An 11,444-nucleotide genomic window follows, 5' to 3' on the forward strand; every position below is an offset into this window, starting at 1 on the left:
GCTGAGGGAAAGGCTGGGCTCATGGCAATGATAATTGGTTCTGACTGTAATTTAAACAAGGCAGGAGCTGCTGGAGCAGGGCCTGGCAAAGACAGAATTCTCCTGCTTGTCAGAAAAGCTGGGTGGCCCACTGCTGGAAAACAACTTTGCTGAAATGTTTAATTTTGTGATTTTTTAAAGAGTGAATGAGCCTATTTCTCTTTCCAARTTATTGTTCTTAAATGCACTGTGAAGGTTTTTTCAGATTAAAATGAAGCAACCCCTCTCCCAATGAAATAGTTGAATAAGAAAATGGTAATATTTTTACTTTGGAGAAATCCAGASTATTTTTATTTATTTTCTTGATTTAATACGGGCTGAAAAAGAAATACTTCACCCTGATCTATATTTGTGGGGGTACAGGGGTTAGTTGTGCCTGCTGCAGAGTCCAAAAGCCCTTCTTGTACTCAGGGGAGAAAATGTTGTAGTGTAGAAAACAAGTGTCAAGAATATGATGAGGGGTTAGGAGGTTACTTGGCTCTGACTGTATTGTAGGGTTTTCATTGGAAAATCAATAATAATCTTGTCCCCTTGTGTCAGCAGCAGCCAGCCAGTCTCTTGCAGATCCATKGGGATGAGCTGGTCATTCAAGTCATCTAGATCTAAACTCTTGGAAGGTTTGGGGGAAAGGGAAAACTCATTTAAGGCCAACATGATGTTAAAATGTGGTTATTTCTGCCAAGTTTTCTCTGGAATGCATTGCTGAGACCACCATGCTTTGTCTGGGAGTCCAGTCAAAATTTATTAGTCCTGACTTTTTTGAGCCAAGTCAGCACAAGGATGGGGTGTACACAGGGCAGTCATTTTGTTGGGGGCAGAAGCAGCACCAGGGTGTCTGTCCATGGCTGTACTGCCATGTCCTAGGAAAATGTGCCTTGCCCAGAGATGATTAGATTGCTTACGCTGGAGATGAGCAAATGGAGCAGCTGTGGGGAGGACTGGGAGTGTTGATGGGTGAGAGCTGGACATGGCCTGGCTGTGTGTGCTGAGACCCAGAAACCTGCCCTGTGCTGAGCTGATGCCCTAGCCTGGGCCACAGGGGAGGGGGGATTGTGCCCCTCTGCTCTGCTCTGCTCTGCTCTGGTGAGACCCCACCTGCAGAGCTGCCCCAGCCCTGGGGGCCCAGCACAGGAAGGATGTGGAGCTGTTGAAGAGAGTCCAGAGGAGGCACCAGGATGATCAGAGGGATGGAGCAACTCTGCTGTGTGGAAGGGTTGGGAAAATGGGGATTGTTTAGCCTGGAGAGGAGAAGGCTTTGGCATGACCTAATTGTGGCCTTCCATAGTTGAAGAGAGCTTACAGGAAAGATGGGGCAATACTCTTCACAAGGGCTTTTAGTGACAAGAGGGAATAGGTGTAAACTGAGAGATAGTAGGCTTAGATTAGATATTAGGACAAATTTCTTCCCTGTGAGGGTGGTGAAACCATTGGCACAGATTGCCCATAGAAGCTGTGGCTGCTTCTGGAGCCTTAGAAGTGTCCAAGGCCAGGTTTGACTGGGTTTGGCGCAGCCTGGGTTAGTGGAAGATGTCCCTGCCCACAGCACAGCGTTGGAACTGGGTGATCTTCAAGGTTTCCCTTCCCTTCCCTTCCCTTCCCTTCCCTTCCCTTCCCTTCCCTTCCCCAAACCACCAGGGAGGATGTGACATCCAGATGAGATGGGAATGCTTATAGCCTTCCAAACACAACAGACAACAGCCTCAAGAGGGGATAGTGACATCAGGAAGGCATGACCTCTACTATGTCAGGGAATGTCCATGGTGACTCCTGGGTTAGAAGGTGTTTGCGATGACACAGCTCCGGRGTGTGTGGCTAGGTCTACCCTGGGTTAGAAGGTGACTGTGCTGTTGTGCTCTGGAGTCAGCTGGGCTCGGGGGCTATGACTCTCTTTACTCYCTTGACCTTTGTTTCTGTTCTTTTCCACATTTTGCCTCCAACATGGATTGATGTTGGAATGAGCAGAGTATTTTCTCAGCTCTAACGCTGTTGTGATGGGTTTGTGATTGTCTGGATCTGCATGGCAGCAATTTTCCTTGTATTTAATTTTGATCAACTGTGGGTCTTCATCCTTGCTCCCTTTCCTTAATAAAAAAAAAAAAAAGTCCTGCAAGTGGTGAGCTCATCTCCAGCCAAGAGGCTTTTGATTCCATGTACATCCACCCACCCTCAGAGATGTCTTGTACATGACACCTTAATTGTCATTGCTAGAGCATGTGGGGCTGAGCAAATGGCCATGGTACATTGGGCTTTGTGTGCCTACATGATATAATGTTGTCTTTAAAGATTGACAAAACATGCAGCTTAATCATTGTGGGGCAGAGAATGTTTAAACCTTCACAGAAAATGTCACGTGGCTCTTGGGCATGGCCCAGTGTGTTGGAATTTGCAGTGCTGCCTGCAGTGGGTGTCCTAGTGAGGGTCTTAGAGATGTTCTTTCCAAAACCATCGCCTTCCACAAATATCCAGGGGAGAGGTGTGTAGGAATATACAGCTTTGATGTTGTTTGACATGATCTGGAGGCATTCACTGCCTTCCAGGAGGCTTTGAGTCTCCCATAGACCCCATGGAAATGGAGAGGTTATCATAAAGTTTCCATGATGGCATGGGACACCTACACCGCGTGTTTCCTTGGAGATGAGGTGGCCTCTATGACCTAACAGGATTTATTCTGGAGTACTGGTTTATTTAAGACTTGCCACACAACTTGGTACTGGTGTGAAGTGAACTGGTTTTGGGAGTGGATCTGYTGCCAAATTRTATTTYGCAGTCACTCTGGTTTTCATCCTGYAGATGCCAGACATGCCAGCTTAAGCCTTGCCTTATGAGACAGGTTTAATACCTGTAATTGCTTCATCTTTTATAAGGGGAAGTACTTCAAGCACTAATATTCTGCCCTGCAGGGAATATCTACCACCACAGCTTTTCCACTAGGAAAAGATCCCAGCACCAGCCCTGGTTTAACAGCATCACTTCTATTGCCCTGTCATGTTCTTCATCACGGCACAAGCTGCTGAACACAGGGTTCTGGATGATTTGATAAGCTGCTGCCTCGCCGAGTACCATGGTTGTGGAGTGGTCAATCCTTCAGGATCTGGTGGTTTGAAAAAGATCAAAGTATCACAGAATAGTTTTGGTTGCAAGGGACCTTTARCGGTCATCTTATCCAACCCCCAAAGATGTAGTGTTTGTGCTCGAAAATGCTGTGACCTCAAAGATGAAGACAATGGTTTAACCTGCTGGTAAATCCAGGATACGACCTAGTCTGAAACCCAGGGCTGAGTGAGGACCTGGTTGTGCATTGGAAGGATTCATGGATTTTGGGAAAGTGTTAATCCTCTCTGCAATGTACAGGCATCACTGAGAGRGCATTACCCTTGCTGAATCACACARCTATGCTCATGTGTTTCAAAATATAACCAAATCTCAGTTAAAATTGTAAGCATTCCGGCCTGGGAGGGCATCCTGCATTTGCACACTGGAGGAGCCATGTGTCCATGGAAATGATCCCACAGCAGGGCTGGGTCAGATACCTGATCTCCCTTTCCCAGGCAGTGCAGGGGCTCGTAGGCTCTTTTCCRGACCTTCCTCATCTGTCTCCCTTGGAAGGAAACAACCAGCCCTTTCAGAAGCTCCACAATAAAATGTTTCTAGACATCTATCTTTTTCTTCAGTGCCTCTTTTCTTCCAGGGATGACTCCTCTGGGACACACACAGCATTTTTTCAAGTCTGACTTCTCAGTCAGGAACTGGCTTTTGCTTTCCTGAGGATTCTGCTGTGAAGCATCACAGAAACTCTCTTGCCTGCTTATATCAACTCAGCCTTCACCTGTAGGGCTTCTGGAGTTTTTATGTCAGACAATTTTTAGCTACTTTGCATCCTTTGGTGTCACACTAGCTGCTTTTCTCATGGTGTACCACTACTCCATTATTTTCAATAACGGATCTCTCATGGTTACTCAAGGCAGCTGCCAGCTTATGGCTGTGTCACCAGCCTGGTTCCTGTGGCTGAACCCACCCTCTCCTTGCTGGGCCATGGCCATGCTCTGGTGAAGTGCCTTTCCTGAAGGGCTACCTTCTCAGGCTTCATGGGAGGTGTGAGCATGGGTGATGGTGGGATCCTGTTTGTGGGATCAGCCATGAACAGGTGCAGACACAGGATGATGCACCTGAGCAATCAGACATGCAGGTGCTGAGGGGGTTTGTGAGGCCTCACTGTGCAGAAGGAACTATTCTGCTTCTTGGCCRTAAGGGTGGTTATGGGACCTTAATGTCAGGGATGACCTGGGGCTGACTGAGGAACAGCAGTGCCTGAGCAGTGCGGGCGGTGCTGACACCCTGCCAAGAGATCGCTGTCCCCACCATATCCCTTTTACTCCACCCCTGACCCCCCTTGCCAGGACCCAGCACACACTGGATCTTAGGACAGCTATGCCCAAGCACAGGCCACTGACCAGCACCAAACCTTTGCTTCAGGCCAGCAGCACTAGAGTTCTCCTATTTCAGTTCAGTTTCATGCACAGGACACTCACAGAGTTTGAAAATGCATGGATGTGTCCATGCCTGTTTGTGGCAGCCAGGGCTGTCACCAGTCTGGGAATACAGGAGAGAAAATTTTTATTTAATAGCAACTGTTGCTATAAAAGATKAAAATATTGACTGAATGTCCCAGAACTTCATGACTATCCATGTATTTTAGTGAGGGAAGTTACAGTTATGGCTCATATGCAAAAACTGTCTCCTAATGATTCCTGGGCAGAAGCAGGGCTTCCTGATCTGTCCTATTTTGGTTTACTGTGATGTCCCAGCACAATGCCATCAGAAGGAGCCAGAGTTGTTAAATCCATCCAAGCCGTGATTCCCGAGAATAGCTCCTGGATTTCCTTTCTCTCTCTGTGCTATTTATATTCCTTGTGTTTATGGAGAGGGCACAGCTTCAATACTGCCTTTTCTGCAAGTAAATAAACCTTCTATCCTACTTTTTTATTCTTTTTTTTTTTTTTTTTTTTTGGTAGGGCTGAAATAAACACTCAAGCAACAGCAGCAAGGTGCAGGGGGCTGTGAGCTGAGGCTGCAGGGGTGAATTCCCTCTGAATCCAAAGGGTTTAAGCGCGAGGTGTGTCACAGCCGGGTGTGCTGGAGAGCCCAGGGCTGCTTCTCCAGGACTGGGAAGGATGCAGCAGAAGGGATGCCCATCACCCCACTGGAGCTCATCACCCCAGCCTGGCYCTTCTCCACACCACAGCCGTATCTTGGCCATGTCTGTTATGGGCAGCTCCCCCGGAAGCCCTGGATTTAGCTTGTCCCCCTATTTTAAATTTAAAATCCAGCTGCCTGCAGATGCATGTGCAGCTTCAGTCCTCAGTCCAAAAAGCTGCTGAGTGGATAAATGGTTYGAAATGGTTGATGCAGAAACTGGGTCTTAGCATTTCCAGGAGGAGGAGTTCCCATGTCTTTTCATTTCACAAAGTGCTTGGAAATGAGTTAAAAGATCAGCTGAAATGGAATGGAAATTGTTTGAAGTTCTCTAAATATGTGTATATGGATACACACACAAGGGRAAAAGGGGAGAAAGGGGGAATTCTGGTTTCAACTATTTTCTTTTTGCCTTAGGTATATTAATTTTATTTCAGCTTTTCATCTACTTTTGTAATAAGACTCTTACTTTTCACTTTTAATTTTCTTGGACAGGTTTCTAGGATCAGGATACAGCTCTCTGCTCATCAGCAGCCTGAGGAGCAGGAAGGGAGACTGGCACAAAACCTTAATGTGTCCTAAGGTTGGCAGTGATGGAAAGTGCCTGTGTTAGGTGTTAGGGAGGAAAGGAAAAGCTTTGTGCAATATGAGTGTATCTGTACTRAAGGGTTAAACAGAATCCCAACTACAGGGTTACATGGTAGAGGTGTGATTAYGTGGCTCATGCAATTACCACCGCCAGGGAGGTGTTCTCTAGCACAGGGCTGAGGAATTCCAGTACTGGTGCAATTTCTTTCCTCTCTAATTCCTCAAGCCATTAATCTGAACAGACTTTTATCATCCCCTTGCTGCCCTCCTGTGCGTGCAGGATGATGAATGATCTGCACTCTGGGTAGTTGTGTCGTAATTTACTGCAGTGTTGATTCTGGGGCTGAGCTGGGCTCTCTCTCCTGCTGCCCACGGGCCATCCGGCTTGGGTTGGGCTGTTTGAGCCTTGCAGGGAATCACCACCCAAGACTGATTTTRGGGACTTGGGGGGGACTTTATTTTTTTGCCAGATAGCAGTTTCTGCTTAATTTTCAAGACTGGGGTCAACATGAGCATCTTTTGATGTAGTGTAACAGTGTTGTGCAGCAATGGCAGATCTGGAGCTAGAGGCACCAAGCTTGGATTGTAGGGAAAAAGACAGCTGCTTCTGCTCATCCTCTCCATGACTCCTCTGTGTCACCAACTCTATGGTTTCYTTCCCCATGTTGTGCACCATGTGGCTCATGCCTCCCCGTGCTGGGGGATGCTGTGGGAATGGCACAGAGATGCTTTCAGGATGTCTCCCCGCCCTGTCACCATTGCTCCCATGTCACACTGTTACTTGCTTAGGTCAAGCACCTTTGGTGATAGAGGGAATGAAGTCCCACATTTTATGGTGAGCTAAAGGTGGGAATGTGCTTTGTATCTGTTCAAGTCACATTTCTTCCCTGGCAGCCAGCATGGCATGCTGCAACCTCATAGTCGGTTTGGAAACGGGGAAGGATAACACAAAGAGGACATTTCCCATGCTCCTTCATTTGTGTAGTCCTATTCCATTTACAAGCCCAATGCTGCCCTGAACTATTTTACCACTGTTTACTTTCTTCTGCAGAATTTCGTTTGAATCCCAGCCCCTGATGCTGTGGGCATCCCTCGAGTTATCACTGCCTCTGAGAGCCCTYCTCTCCCTCACTCCATGGGACAGGGCCAGCCTGTGCTCATCCTCCCTGCTTCAAAGGAGGCAATGGCTGATCACATATTTCAAATGCCTTATTCCCCTTCTGGACCCATTTTCTAGTGCAGGAATGTTCCCTCTTCAGCATGGATACTGCATACCAAATGTGCTGCAGAGCCTCTGACGTGTTCAGTTCAAGGTCTTATCTCTAATAGCCTTGGGTTTATTGTCTCAAAATCATTCCAAAGATCTTGTTGATTACTTGGGAGGAATGAGGAATGTGCTTGRTGGGTGCAAATCTTAATGGCAACCTGTGAGGTGGGTCTGAGTGAGGAGGTAACACCCCGCTGTCTGTGTGTCACCATGTTCCATTAGTCCTGTGTGCACTTGGAGATTAAAAAGAGACCAGTCTAATTAAACCAATATAAATCTGGATATCCTGACATTGGACTGGTTAATAATGAATCACACTGCAGCAACCTGGAGCTGTGAATTAGCCTGGCGGTGTCTGGCCTTGGCGAGCCGGGTGCCACGGCCAAGGCTGCCAGCGCCGGGCTCTGAATCACATCTGCTCGAGGTTGTCTCAGCAGACTAGAAAGGCTTAATTCCATGAGTTCAATAAATAATGTGTCTCTTTTAAACACAGACAGTAATTCATGGCCTCTGCATAACACTAGCTCAAAGATCTTAATTTAAAGCTCTTTATGAGGATGATGCTCTCATGTGCTGGGGATGGTTATGGAGTTTCTCATTTTCAAATTACTGGGTAGAACTGGGCCCTGTTTTAATCTGGCCATTAATTAGAGGGAGTAATTGTTGCTCAGTGTCTCTGTAGTCACTCTAATATGAACAGGAGCGGTCATTTAGTGTGGCGCTGGTGGATGGACGCCTGCGGCACTTGGCTCTAATTGGGTCCCAGCCCTGGAGAAGATGGGACTGAGTGGAGCCGAAGGCTTCAGGCTGCCTCACTCATCCCTCTGGTTGTGATGAATTCACTGTTTGACTCCAGTGACCCTCGGGCAGGGATGATGCAATCCACACTAATGAGAGCTGGGGTTTGCCTGGCGTCAATTAGTGCTGCCTGGGAATTGGCTCTGGAGAGCCCCCTCTGCCTGCAGTGAGGTGGGAAATCGGCATGCCTGTGCCAAGGCAGTGTCTGACACACACCACGCCTCGGGGCTTCATCCCGTGTTGGGGGCATGGCAAGGGGCCACACGGCTCCAGCAGCTGTGAGGCAAGGGGGATGGAAAGGGAGATGGAGTGGAGGGAGCACATGGCAACTCCCAGGCAAATGGTGTTCGAGCCATAGGGAGCAAGGAGAGGACCAGGAGTGAATGAGGAAGAGGGAGTGAATGAGGGTTTGAGAGGTGATGGGGGTGGATTGAGAAGGACAAGAAGGGAGAGGGACAGGGAGCAGAGACCCAGTGAGGGTACTAGGGGTGATGGAAAGGAGGAAGAAGGACCAGGAGAAGGGAGAGGGACAGGGAGCAGGGAGAGGGGCTGGGAACAGAGAGAAGGACCAGGAACGGAGAGGGACAGAGAGCAGGAAGCAAGGGAGGATACAAGAGGTGATGGAGAGGAGAGAGGAAATGGGAGCAGGGAGTGGGGGAGGGCATGAGAAACAATGGAGAAGAGCCCATTCCRTGGAGCAATAAGATCAAGGGTGGTCTGAACACCTGAATCACCATTTTCCTTTCCTTGCCCTGTGTCCTGGAGGTGATTTGTCAGAGCAAGGGCTCCCTGGGTCCAAAGCCTGGTGCCCAAGCTCAGTTAGGCTTCTYCCAAAGGGGACACCAAAGGTGAGGCAGCCAAACCCACACTGTGTGTTCCTRTCTCCCTCTCTGCTGGTGTTTTTGTCTGTGATTCCCATGCCTCGCCCTATGCTTGGAGGCTGCAGTGAGCTCCGTTGACCTCCATAGGTCAAGCTCCCAGGATTTACTTGTGGGGGGACAGGGATGAGCAGAAAAGGTGACTTTAGGTGTATTTCTTCCACAGCCAAGGTTTCAGAACTGTCGTTCTCAGCACGCACATCCTCCCAGCACAGGGAAGGGGCAGTGGGAGAGAAGGGCRGCCTTTGTTGTGGGAAATGGCTTTKGCAGCTGTGGTGGGCAGATATTTATTGAACCCATTTTCACCAGTGGATATAAAAATTGTTTTCATCCTGATCAGCCTGCTGTTTCCTCCTTCTCCTGACACATGTTCCTGCTGACACTCACCCAGTGAAGCTGAGTGAAGCTTGGAAAAGTGGTTCCCTGGTGTGCCCAAATTTCCATGGGCACCTTTGRTAGAGATGGATGGGGGTTGATGGGGTTAGTTTTCTGGGATTTGGGACTAAAGCTGCTGAATGGAAGAGTTTGGGCAGGGATCAGCATCAGTGTCAGCAGCTGCAGCTGAAAAGTGGATGAAAGTGAAATGGGGTCATTTCCTGGCAGAGGTGAGAGGCACTGCCTGGGGATGGATTCTGTGGATGTGGCACCTGGGGACATGGGTTAGTGATATGCTTGGCAATGTTGGGGGAACCATTGGGATTGATGGTGTCAGAGGACTTTTCCAATCTAAATTATTCTGTGTTCCTATGTGCTGCAGGCTTGCAGGGGGAGAAGCGGGCTTGGAATTCAGGATAATCTCCATCTGCTGAATAAATAGCCCAAAATCAATGATCAAAAATTCAATAATAACAAGTGCAAGGCACTGAACTTAGGCAGGGGAAAAAATATGTRCAAGAAGATGAAAGGAGGAATAATTTGCTCTGCAGTGGATTCCCTATTTGTTTATTAGTTTACTGCCCATTTTTTATCAAAGCAGCTTCCCAGGACTGGGGCAGCAGGGCAGGTTTGAACACATGTGGGGAGCCCAGGGGGGATGCAGGCGGGCTGGGACATCTCCCCTTCCTCCTTGTGCCAGCACCTTGACCCAATACAAGGCTCTCCCTCACATGAATGATTTCACAGCCTGTCTGTGACAACAGGCAGACCTCACCCTCCAGACAAAGCTTGAATATTTGGGATAAAAYGATGTCCAGGTTGAGAGGGACCCTGGCTCAGCCCAAATGGAGCCCTGGCAGGGCAGAGCCAGCCCAGAGCTGCAGCCCCACACAATCCCTCAGCACTGGAGTGACTGTCTGACTGGGAGCTCCAGGCTGCAGGGACAGAAGCACCAGAGTTAATGGATGGGGAGCAGGATTCGATGTGCTTTMGTGTCTGTTTGAAGAGTTATGAAACACTTGGGGCTATTTAATTGAAAGTAACTGTGCAAAACCCAGAAATAATTATTATTAAGTATCCACAGTGACATTTTCTTAAGTGGAAATTAAACAGGGATTAAGGTGAAGCCTCCTAAGACTGTCCCTGTTGTGACCAGGAATATTTTAAGGCACTGGAGTATGTTAAATTTGAAGAAATGAGCTGATGTGGATGCACTTGAGTTTTTCTCTCTCTCTGTGTGGCTGCTCAGGCAAGCAGGGGGAGCTGGAAGAAGAACCATGGCAACATGGAATTGTGGAATGGTTTGGATTGGAAKGGRCCTTAAAATACATCCTGTTCCAACCCTTGGCCATGGGCAGGGACACCTTCCACTATCCCAGCTTGGTCAGAGCCTGCTSCAGCCTGGCCTTGAACACTTYGAGGGATGGGGCAGCCGCAGCTCCTCTGGGCAACCTGTTTCAATGGGAAACCCTGATGTGAGCTATAACACGTGTCTGAGGAAGGAGAAAGAACAAACAAAGAGAAGTCTGGGAAGAGTGGCCAGGAGGGATGGAGTGTAAGGAAAGGAATCRAATAGGGCACATTGAAGGCCCTATCCCCCTCTGGGGCCTGGTCATTGGATCAGCAGCTATAGGAATCATACTGTCCCACTGACAAGAAGCATGACCTGCTGAGAAGATAAAAATTTGGACGGACATCAGGGCAGGAGAGCTCCTGTGGGAATAATGGGGACAGCAACCTGTGGTTTTTATGATTATTAGGTTCCTGACAGTGGCTGTGTGACCCCGTGCCCAGAGCTGGAAGGAGGTGGCTGCTGCCCACCAGCTCTGTTCAGCACAAGGATCTCAGCCTCCAGGTCTGGCCATCTCCTCATCCAATGTTCAATTAATTAAATATTCTCTCTTCCAGATTGCTGGCTGAGGGTGACACACGCTTAATGAACAGCTGCAGGTCCCTAATCACATTGGCAATTAGGAATGTAATTAGAGCACTTGCAAATGGTTTTCATGCTGATAAAACATGACAGAGCGGAGCATTTTCACTCACTGTCAGCTGCCAGACAATCTGTTACCCATCTAATGGCAATTTAATTACAAATTCCTCCACTACCCTGGTTTCTGGTCGTTTAGGTCTATGGCTTGACTGGCCAGCTCTTGGGTTCTGCTGAGGTGTCACCTAGCAGCACTGRGCTGGAGCTGGGCATGGAGAAGAGGGATTTCTGTAAAGGAGGTCCAGGAAGCACTTGCCTCCCACCTGGCTGCTGCTGAGCCAGGTAAGAGCMTGTTCAGAGGGCTGAGATCAAAAAA

Source organism: Malurus melanocephalus, unplaced genomic scaffold, assembly GCF_030028575.1.
Source record: "Malurus melanocephalus ecotype Western Australia unplaced genomic scaffold, MMel_1.1 scaffold_237, whole genome shotgun sequence".
Taxonomy (NCBI): domain Eukaryota; kingdom Metazoa; phylum Chordata; class Aves; order Passeriformes; family Maluridae; genus Malurus; species Malurus melanocephalus.